Below are 11,235 nucleotides of genomic sequence, written 5' to 3' on the forward strand. Positions count from 1 at the left end.
ACTTTAAAATTGAGACTGTTGTAAAATATGATGGCTTTATGCACTGATGCATATGCAGTAATAAATCCATATTAAGTTGTTTTAGTTTGTGATTGAGCCCTTAAAATTTTTAATTTCTTTTTTAAAAAGTGAGAAAATCTGTCAGTGTGGTCAATATATATAACAGACTATTTGAGAATGAACAAATAGCAACTTTGATACCTAACTTGAAAATTAACTTCATTTTTTCATAATTGTTGTGCAGCTGCCTGATTTATTCTGTCATTCTTATAGAACAAGTTGATTTAGATCAAAAAAGGGATTTTTTGCAGTGATCATTTCCCCTTGTCTTTAGGAGTTATTGACTGCAGCTACAGCATTAAAATGCTGTTAACATGTTTGCATCAATAATCACAATATATGCTGTAATATATTAAAATGTCCAATTAGTATTTGAGGACTTTTACTTTTGACACTTAAAGTGCATTTCTGTACTCTTAAGTAAATCTTACTTGTAATGGAGTAGATTTCACATTATGGTATTTCTGTTTTAACTTATGGATCTGAGAGCTTCTTCCACCACTGACAAAATCCCATTTAGGTTTTTCTTCCTGATATAGTATTACCAACCGATCCTCTAAATGAAATATTATGTATAAAACCCACTAAAAATACTGCAAAGTGAATTTAAGGGTGTTTATCCTCCTATACATTTCACATGCCACAGTCACTGCTTCACTTTTAAATGGGAATAATAGTAATCGTCAGGATCATTTGACAAAACTCCCCAGGGGGGGGTCCCTGAAGAGAAATGTACTCTGGATTATGACAAAGAAAAATGAGAAGATACAGGCTACGGAGATTAAGGCATCCAGGCTTCAAACTGCAGATATGGCTTCTACATTAAATACATTTCCACTGGGGAGAAGCGTGTTTCTATGCATGTGTGTGTTTGTGTGTGTGTGTGTGTGTGTGTTGGGCGCTGGGACGCACTTCAGAGAGCGGAGGGTTTATAAAGTAAAGTGTGATTTATGTGGCGCTGGCGTCCCTCGACAGGTCGAGAAAGACCCTGAAACCCGAGAAGTCCGAGAGCCAAGAGAAAAAACTAAAAAAAAAAAAAAAGAAGCCCAAATCAAGTTTTCCTGAGACTCTCAGCCATCTGGAGGAGCCGAGCTTCACCTCCATATCTGCTGAACTTTGAACCCACTGTCGGTACAACTGTGAACCGACACAATATAGAGAGTGGATACAGTCAGATCCTTATGTGAGATGTTCTGATGTGAAAATGCTGCAGGGAACACGCTCATTCTTAGCTTTTATTGAGGCCTAATTTTCATAGGCAATTAAAACATTGTGCAGATTAATTTAGCTGCTGGATAATTAACTGAATCTCTTAATTTAGAGCTTCACTTTTGAAGCCGAATTAATTCTATGTAACATAAGAAGCAACTGGTAGACTCAGAATAAATAAATCTGCAAAATAAGGAGTAAATTAGATTCTTTCAAGGGAGACATTTTAAACGAAGTTGGCGTCATGCACGCCTGGATAAATATTCGATGGAAAATAAATTCCGATCGACCAAGAACAAGTGTGGATGTTGATCCTGAGGGTTAAACAGTAATAAAAAATAAATAAAAAATAAAAAGAGTTTGACTTGTTTGGAAAATGATTCACTCTAACTTTAACTGTAAAATTGACCAAACCTTAACATGACAAATAACTGAACCCAAACCCAAAGAAATAAAACCACTAATGAAGTGATTTATTTATTCCTGTCTCGTGATGATCCCTTATACAGTATGTCTGCGGTGTTAAACGCTCTTTCTGAGCGGCTTTTAGGGGTTTGTAATAATGAGAATCAGTGCGGCTGAATTAATTTCACACGGCCACTTGCTCTGTAAACTCTCCGTGTTGTTTTAATCAGGAGCAGATTTGCTGTTTTATGTCGGAACACCACAGACCGTTTACAGTTACAGCAGTGCAGCATGATGTGAGCCGCCTGCAACAACAGACACAACAGCAGAACAAAAACCAGTCGTAAAATATAAAGAGATAGTTCAAACAAGTACATTCACTCACAATTAAATACAATTACTGCAATTACAGGCAGTGTATATTTTTGTATCTGACAGCTGGGGTTCATTTACACACAGATCGGATCAGAAAACATCGCTGTTTTCTCCAAAAAGTCAACTTTCCAGTTTCGTTTCAGCTCGATGACGAAGACGCATCTCAGACACTTTTATGTCTGTCAGCCCAGAACAACACGTGATCCTTCAAATTCATTGGATGCGCGATGACAGATGATAGACACAAGGCTTTTTTTAAGCATGAGGGGAAACCTCCTATTTAGGGGAATGTCATTATTTGATTATTTTTACTTCATATAAAGTTGAGGATTTATTGATACATTAACATGCATTCATAATTTTGCAATTAAATACCTTAACAATTTACTAAGTACATTTATGAGCAATACTTATTTTAAGTCTTTTTTTTAATGAAGAACTTTTACCCTTAGTGGACTGTGTTTTCGGTGGCCTATGTCAGAATCAGCTTAGTTTGTTCAGCCTGGGATTTTCTTCAATATATTTAAGGTAAGATAAGATGTGGTAAGGTAAGGTGCGAGATAAGATAATAGCCTGCTAAGGAGCCAAATTTAGCAGCAGCCCAACAAACAAGTTAGGTGTAGGAACAGGATACAGGTAAGTCAAACATACAAGATAAATCATTTATAAATGTTACAAAGCTAATCTACAGCCTATATTACCTTAAACCACTATGCTGCAGGTCCCTGGTGACATTCCAGATCACAGTGACATATTAGCAATGAAGGGAGCCTGTTCAGTAGCAATACTGTTAGATAAAAATCACCTATTACAGTAAAAATCCTCAATTTAATAGCCTAAAGTAAAGATAAAAAAACAGCAAAATGTACTTACTCATTAAGCAGAATGGCCCTTTCAGTGTTACAGCAGCATATTATATAACACCAAAATGGAGCTTTTATTTTAATGCATCCAGTTTGGTTGACAGGTCTGGTAGGAAAAAATGTTTAGATCTTATTCAAGCAGCAACACCACAGTGCACAAATACTACTTTACAAGTAAAAGTACTGCATTTAAAACTTAACTTAAGGAGAAGTATAATCATGATGTTATCTGTTAAAGGACTATCAATGCTGAGTGCATTTTCATGTAAGCAGCACTGTAATGCTTACAGGTGGAGTTCACTACTTATTACTATTATTGTCCAACTTTACTTACAGGTGGGTGGCTAAAACTGCAACAATTTTTTGAACTGATCACATGTTTTGTGTGTAAAATCTCCAAAGTAGCAAAAAACTGCAATAATTGGCACTTTAAAATGTGGTGAAAAATAAAGTAGCATTAAATAGAAATACTCAAGTGTAAGTACACAATTGCACTTGGCCTACAGTATTGAGTAAATGTACTCAATTACATCCCACCGCTATCTGGATTTGGAATCCCTCTCTATATAAATATTCCTACTGTCGATATATAATCCTGTATTGATGTATAAAACATATTTAGTTTGAGAGACATTAGTATAATGTGAGAAGTAAAGACGTCCTTCCTGCATGTTTAACACAACCTCAGTCTAACATGCAGATGATTTGTGCAGTTGACATTTTAAGGCTGCAGTGTTGTGAACCAGCTCCAGTCCTGAGTCCTCAGCCTCTGACAGCCTCCTCTGAAAGCTGTAATCAGCTCAGAGTGTGTGTGTGTGTGTGTGTGTGTGTGTGTGTGTGTGTGTGTGTGTGTGTGTGTGTGTGTGTGTGTGTGTGTGAGCTCTGCANTGTGTGTGTGTGTGTGTGTGTGTGTGTGTGTGTGTGTGTGTGTGTGTGTGTGTGTGTGAGTGAGCTCTGCAGCTCTGCAGCAGTCGCTATACGGTGAGAACTCCCGGCGCAGCCGCTGCAATCAGGCGGAGCGCAGAGGGAGCGTGTCTGCAACATATGGTTCCCTGCACAGGATGTAAAGAGTCAACAAGGAGGCCATTTACTCCCAATTAGGGAAATAAAACAGGACAGGGGCCAAAAGCGCTACTCCAATCAGCACCAGGGGTCACTGGACAGCGGTGGCGGCAGGGCGGCGGCTCGGGACCGTCATCATCACCATCAACCCCCCTCATCTTCATCCTCAGCCCGGGGCCAGGGCTGCACGGAGGGACTGAGCTGACACAGAACCAGCAGGGAGAGGAAGCGCATTAAGGCCGAAATTATTTTAATGCATCCAGTTTGATTGACAGGTCTGGTGGGAGAAGTTTTTAGATCCTATCAAGTGGCAAAATCACAACGTGCAAATACTTAAGCGCTAAAAGCACTGCATTTAAAACTTAACTTAAGGAGAAGTACTATGCTAACGTTATGTACAGGACTGTCACCACCTGTGCATTATCTTGTAAGCAGCAGTCTATAGGTGGAATTAATTAGTGCTGGGTCGTTAAAGCTATAACAAGATGATCATATGTTGTGTATGTAAAAATAAGTAGGCTAACTGCAGATAAATGAAGTGAAGTGAAATGTACAATTTCCCCCTGAGATGTAATGTAATGTAGAAAACAACTTAAAATGTTCTCAAGTGAACTTTATACATTCTTTCACTGCTCCACAAAATCTCTACAACTTTATAGATGTTGGAGATATTTACACAAAAACAGGTTTGTACATAAAAACATTGATATTTAATGATTCGATCTACTGTTAATGTAAAGTCTGAATCTGTAAAGTAACTATCTGGTTTTATTCTGGTGTGGACACAGTCATACTTGGTTGTATTCTTTAATTGAAACTAGAAGGCAGAGTAAAGGTCGTAGTCATCAGATATTTACCCGCCTTAATGTCAAAAACGATTCCAACACACTGTATGAAGACAGAAATGTTGTGTCTTCGGTATGAGATCACACACTCTCACCTGCCCGCTGAATTCTCCTCATTAAGATTTATGCTGGCCTCAGAGGGTCAGCAGGTTTTTTGTGGGTTCACCGTTCAGTTACCACCCACAGTCTCCTCGAGCTGGACCAGACTACAACCCAGTACAGACTCTAATTATCCCAGTTCAGGCTTTCAGTCCTGACATGGGTTAAAGTGTGGAGTTTCATGACTCTGTGATCAGACTCCACTTCAAACTCACAAAACCAATTTAGTGAAGCTCCATATTAATTTATGATCATTCATGTTTTTGGCGCGTGCAGTTAAATACTGTATCAGGGTGAAAAAGATCAGCCTTTAAGATTTATGTGTTGCACTTTTATGGAAGTGAAATCTGAGCCCAGAAGCTGCCTGTCAGGCTCGCACAGATGACTGAATCACTGATGAAACACTTGGAGCCTTTAATGAACTGCTCAGATTTTGGGATTAAATGCAGTCAGATACTTTGTGTTACAAATGAAAAGATGACAGTGAAGTGGTTGTTGTACAGAGTGCCTGCAGACACAAATTCACATGACACACAGAGACACTCAGATGGTTAAATTGAGCTCTTTTCCACATATAAACACACAGGTACAACTATACAAATATACTGTTTAATTAATTACATTTTTTTTTATTATGGGGCACACAGTAGAAACAGATCTTCATTCTTGATCTTGAGAATACAAGCTGTCCTGTCTGTGTGTGAGGCTGCTGCACACTTTTTATTTTTGTAAATGCAAAGATGGGAATGTTGCTGTTTGCTGCAGACAGGTGGAAATGCAATCTGTTTCATAATAACTGGAGTCGTGAGGAGAGAACAGAATTGGTAGAGTTGGAAGAAGTAGTGAAATCTTAGAGTGTAATGTGTATCTTATAATTGGAATATTAGTACTGACTAATTAGCATGTTGGCAACATTTTGCTATTTTTTCTGGTGGGTAATCTAATTTATAACAATGCATATTTTATCATCTGATTATGTTTTGTGTATCAAATGTTAATCTGAAAAATCACTAGAACTGAAATATAAAAAGTAGGCTATAATTTTCTTTCTGGAATATCATGGAGTAGAAGTATGAAGTAGCCTTTTATTCAGTGCAAATATGAAAGTAAAGTGCAAGTGCCTTAAAATTATAACGTAAATGTACTTTAGGAGCACAAAACACATGTGTTTTAGCTCCTTTTAAGAATGCAAAAGTTTCAACATGCTGCAGAATTTAAACAAGACTTATCTTGAAGTGTCAATTTGTTAATATATTTCATTTGAATATTCAGTTGCACAACTCAGAAAAGGTCTATTCTAGATTGATTTGAGATTAAAGATTATTTGGGAGCACTTAAAACTGAATTTGGTTCAGTACATTGAGGCAGGAGTTGTAGGCCGGATTTGAACCATCCATGTTGTGATTACATGGTATGTGTCTTAAACCACTGGGCTTCAGGACGCCCCCGCAGATGTTTCCTTGTTCATATTCAGGAACTTTCAAATTCCTCTGAGACAAATCTGTGATGCTGGACTGTATAAACAAAATGACTTTGATTTGAGGTCACTTGACAATGAAGTTTCAGTCTTCAGCAGCTGTTCAGTGTGATTGAGATGATCCTAAAATTCACAGCTAACTGAAATGACCTGTTAAAAAATGCTGTGTTTAAATTCCTCAGCTGTCATTACTGCATTAATTTTGATTCTTATGCTATTACTGATCTTTACGCCTTTTATTAAATGTTTAGTAATCTTAATGATCGTTTGTGTTTTTGTCTAGCTGTAATCTCTCTTCATGACAGTTTGGTCAACATTTAATGCTCTATAAATAAACTGACTTAACTTGATAGCGGTTACAATAAAATCTGAGTTAATGTTTAATAAATTAAATGAAGCTGTACCAAATGTTTTGATGACATTTACATCAGCTCTTTGTTATGAAGCTTACAAAGCAGCTTTTTATTCCTCCTGCTTTAATTTAGCCCAATAAAATCAACACAGAAGGACCTCCAATATTTAAAAAAAAAGCAAAAATGTATTCATCCCAATGCAGATTTCTACCGCTGAAGCCCATCTGAGTCTCTTTCACAGACTCTTCCTGCTAACGTCAGCTCTGCAGGATGGCATTTTCCTTTCAGAGATGTTTGGACGTTTCCATTCGCCACAGACAAACTGCAGCAGTCGGAGCAAACAGGCCACTTTCACATCGAGCTCTGAACAAAGAATAGGGGCCCTGGAGGAGAAGACTGGGAGTCTGAGGCATGGGGAGGCCTTTTTTTTCTTTTTTTTCTGCCCTAGCTGGCACTGGAATGGACTTGTAGGCAGGAAAAGAGAATCTGGGGGGAAAACTAATGATGAAAAAGTCTACTCTATCCCTGTGCCTTCATTAAATACATGGAAAGAACGAGAGAGGCACATCTGGATTCAATCCGCGTCCCTTTGATGGCATCAAGTGTTCTTTTCCCAGATCAGGGGGCTGGAAGCTACGGGATGTCTATGGCAGCTTGGAGCCCAGAGTCGACTCCTGCCATCTGAACACATGAACCCCCCCCACATCACCTCCACCATCCAACTCCCTTCATTCCTTCATCCTTTCACCCCCACCACCTCTCCAACTCAACTAACTTACAGTTCAGTACCAACACTGAAGTTGGAAGTTTAGAAGAACTTTACTTTCATTTCTTGAGTTGGGGAAGAAGCACTTTTTACTCCACTACATCTATGTGATGGCTGGCATTACTGCTACTTTGCTGGTTCAGAGAAAAGTTTATAAAATGCTAATATGACACAAAGTATTTCATGTCAGAAAGCAGTAGTTTCTAATAGTTTGGGCATTTTTGTAACAGGACCCCTTAAAATACAGTGATGACAACTTGTTATCTTGGTGAGTAGCTCAACCAAAGAGAAATGTTCCTCCTTCAATTTGTTTTTTTTTTTAAAGCATTTTTAAGGGCCTGAAGAGGTTTAAGTATCCAAAAAAATGTATTATTTTGAAAGTAACCCCTCAAATTTGTCTTGGGACTCTTTGAGGGGTCCAATCCCTGAGTTGAGAAGCTTGCTGTTTCTCCTTTTCTCGTCTTTCCTCAACTGATCTGGAAGCATGAAAATTCCTGCTCGGATCAAACTGGAAGAGACTGTTTGAGATAGAAATTGGGGGGAACTGCTATAATTTCAGAACTCAGTTGATGAGGTAGACAGTCCGGACTCTCATTCAGCTCTGATTGGCTGAACCTCTGGAAACTACCTAAGAATCGCACACCTGTGAGCAGTCAAGTGGCTAATTAACCAACAAGTGCAGCTGCTGCTTGATGATCAGTGTCAGCTATGTGGGATGGTTTTTATTCAGTGCACAAATGACTGGACTGTTTTTATATAAGTGCAGGAGCAGTATTTCAGTTATGTTTCTGTCCAAGGAACATAAGTCCAATATTCTGTCTCCTTTAAGCTCTAGTCTGGTCTCCACCATCTCCTCAGAAAGAGATCTGTCTCTTTAGTTGCTAAATATTTAACTATGTACACCAGCTGGTCTCCTTTTCTCTCTGCTGTTTGCTGCTGGGAAGAGGTATAGGAATAATAAGACCTTTTACTTAAATAAAACTGCTGATGCTCCAAGTGAAAGTCCTGCATTCAATTTTTGACTAAAATGCTAAGTGTTAAAGATATAGTGGGTTTTATTGGCATCTTGCAATAAAGGTCACAATTTGCAACCAGGTGAATCTTCTCCTGATTAGAATTCCTTCAGTGTTCATTGTTCAGGAGGATTTTTTTTAGCGGGAAATGAATTATCCACAGAGGTGTCTTTCTCTCCAAAACAGACCAGGTGCCTAAAAGTAAAAACATTGAATAAAGAAGTTTCCCATTACAAATATATTTGAGGAAGGGTATATTGGCCAAAATGGAATATGATATTCATAAGTATGTTTTCTTTGGTGTATGATCACTTGGGACTAAGAATCACTTTGTTTTTCGTTAGCTTAGAATGAGCCCTTGGGGACTGGGTCTTCTACCATGTTGCACCATCGTGTTTCTGCAGCGGCCCAGAACAGATAAACTATAGACATATACTGTAGACTATAGACAGGGTCTTTTGTGTTTTTACTGCTGTCTTCAAATGGGACTCGTGAGCTCAGGGTTACGACATGGGTTGCCGTGTATAGGCTACATGTTATTCTTTGCTTTCAAGTGATCAAGCTGTGAGAGTACCACTGCTAGGCAACAGTAACATGGACACAACTGTCTGGATCTAGCCGCCATCGAGGCTAACAATTTAGCAAGCTAGTGAGTGGATCACTTAATGCAGGAAATTTAATGCATTGTAAAGCAGGAAAAAGATGAGGCTGTAGGAAACATCAGCATTTTCCAATGATATAAATTTCCGAAGAAAGACCCCCAAACAACTAAAGTTACAATATGTGATCTAACCATCCACCGAAAAACAAACTAAATGGCCTCCGCCATTTATGAAAACGTCAGCAAACACATCGCAACTCATGAACTGAAAATTTCCACTTATGAGGTCATGAATATCACAAGAGGGTGTTTGTAGGTATGGACTTTTTTTGTGAGCACACTAAACACAACCTCATTTGAAGGTAGCATGTATTACCTGAAGGTCACCACAGAGAGGAGAGAGGAACGGGGTATTCAGTCACACTGCTCCTTCAAGTGAAAGTACTGACATCAAAAATGAGTTCCAAAAGTGAGAGCACTCATTATACATGAATAATATATCTATATTATATTATTGAATTTGTATTATTGATGCAACAAAGGAATACTTCACCCACAAAATGAACTTTGTATATCAATTACTCACCTCGTGTTAACCTTGAATTCCTAAAGAAAACTTTTTCTTTGCATCTGAACAGAGAATCCAAAAACAACAAATATTCTTGATGAATTGAAGTAAATGGGGACTGCATTTAACCATAGTACCATCGGTACTTGCAAACCCACGATTTTTTGCTAAAACCTTATTATTTAAAACACTTCCACATATGAGCATGCCTGGGCAAGCGCATGCATTTCACTGAGCAGAGTTCAAACACAAGTACTGCATAGGCTCAGAATTTTCTCCGTTTTTTTTCTTTTTTCACAGTGGAAGTATGCGAGAAAAACGTTTCTTTGTCATTGTAATACGTGGTAAAAATAGATATAGAAATGGTCAATCTGTAGGTGAAGTATTCCTTTGAGTAAAAGTATTTACATCAAAATAAGTATCAAAAGTCAAAATACTCATGCATGAATACCATCCTGTATATTATAAATACGATGTTTCCCTCTGAAATATAGTGGCGTAGAAGTATGACATAGCTGAAAATGGAGATACTCCAGTAAAGTACAAGTACCTCAAATGTACTTGGTTACTTTCCACCTCTGATGCAGGTAGTGTGCAGTGGGTTGATCAGAAAACAGCTGCCTGCTGCTGTTGTAAACACTGAGACTGAACCAGACAGGAAATGTGACATAAAACCGAAACCAGGAGCTAAAAGAGGCTGAAAGGCTCCACAGAGCTGCTGATAATTCTCTGTGGGTTTCCTTTCACATTACGTGTGTTGTACGTATGTTTTGAGTATTTTAACAGGTCTTGTGTCTCTCTGACTGTCCATCTGTCTGTCTGTGGAGAGATTTTGTCAATGCGATAACATTGCAATTGTGCAAGATGCAGGTGTGTAGTTGAGATGAAATGAAGGTCGAGTTTGAAGATACGTGTAGACTGAGCCAGGGGACTGGAAGTAGGGAAGGGGCTACTACCTCTGTGGGCTGACACAACTTTACCGCACTTTTTTTTTTTTTTTTTTTTTACGAAATTAGGTTTTTACATGGCTCGATGGCCCCTAAGCAGTTATTTATTCCAACTTCATTTTCTCTGTATATTTTATATCAAGGATCCAGTTGGACTTCTTTATATTTTTGTTCCCTGTTGCCCTGACAGCTCAGCCTCGTGTGGACAGATCTGTGGATAGACTGACTGGCACGGGTTATGGTTGATTTAATTGGTGGCAGACCGCAGGACAGTTAGAGTGGGTTTATCAACACACAGGCAGTGATAACACCAGTGTGTCTCCCTGCACACTCTGCTGGCTGCTGATCCACTCACACTCACACTCATTAGGGGGAGAGCTTTGCCAGCCAGGGGAACAAAAACAGGCCAAACCAGGGTGTTGATGGTGCTGATGGTGATGTTTCTGCTGAGGGAGAGGGGTGAGGGGGCAGCTCGTGGTGGTGGGGGCCTGTGAAACGTCAGACACAACATAAAGGCATTGCCACGTAATTACGGGACTCTTTCATTTTTGGAGAGAGAGAGAGGGAGAGAGAGAGAGAAAGAGAGAGAGAG

The sequence above is a fragment of the Epinephelus moara genome, chromosome 10 (assembly GCF_006386435.1).
Source record: "Epinephelus moara isolate mb chromosome 10, YSFRI_EMoa_1.0, whole genome shotgun sequence".
Taxonomy (NCBI): Eukaryota; Metazoa; Chordata; class Actinopteri; order Perciformes; family Serranidae; genus Epinephelus; species Epinephelus moara.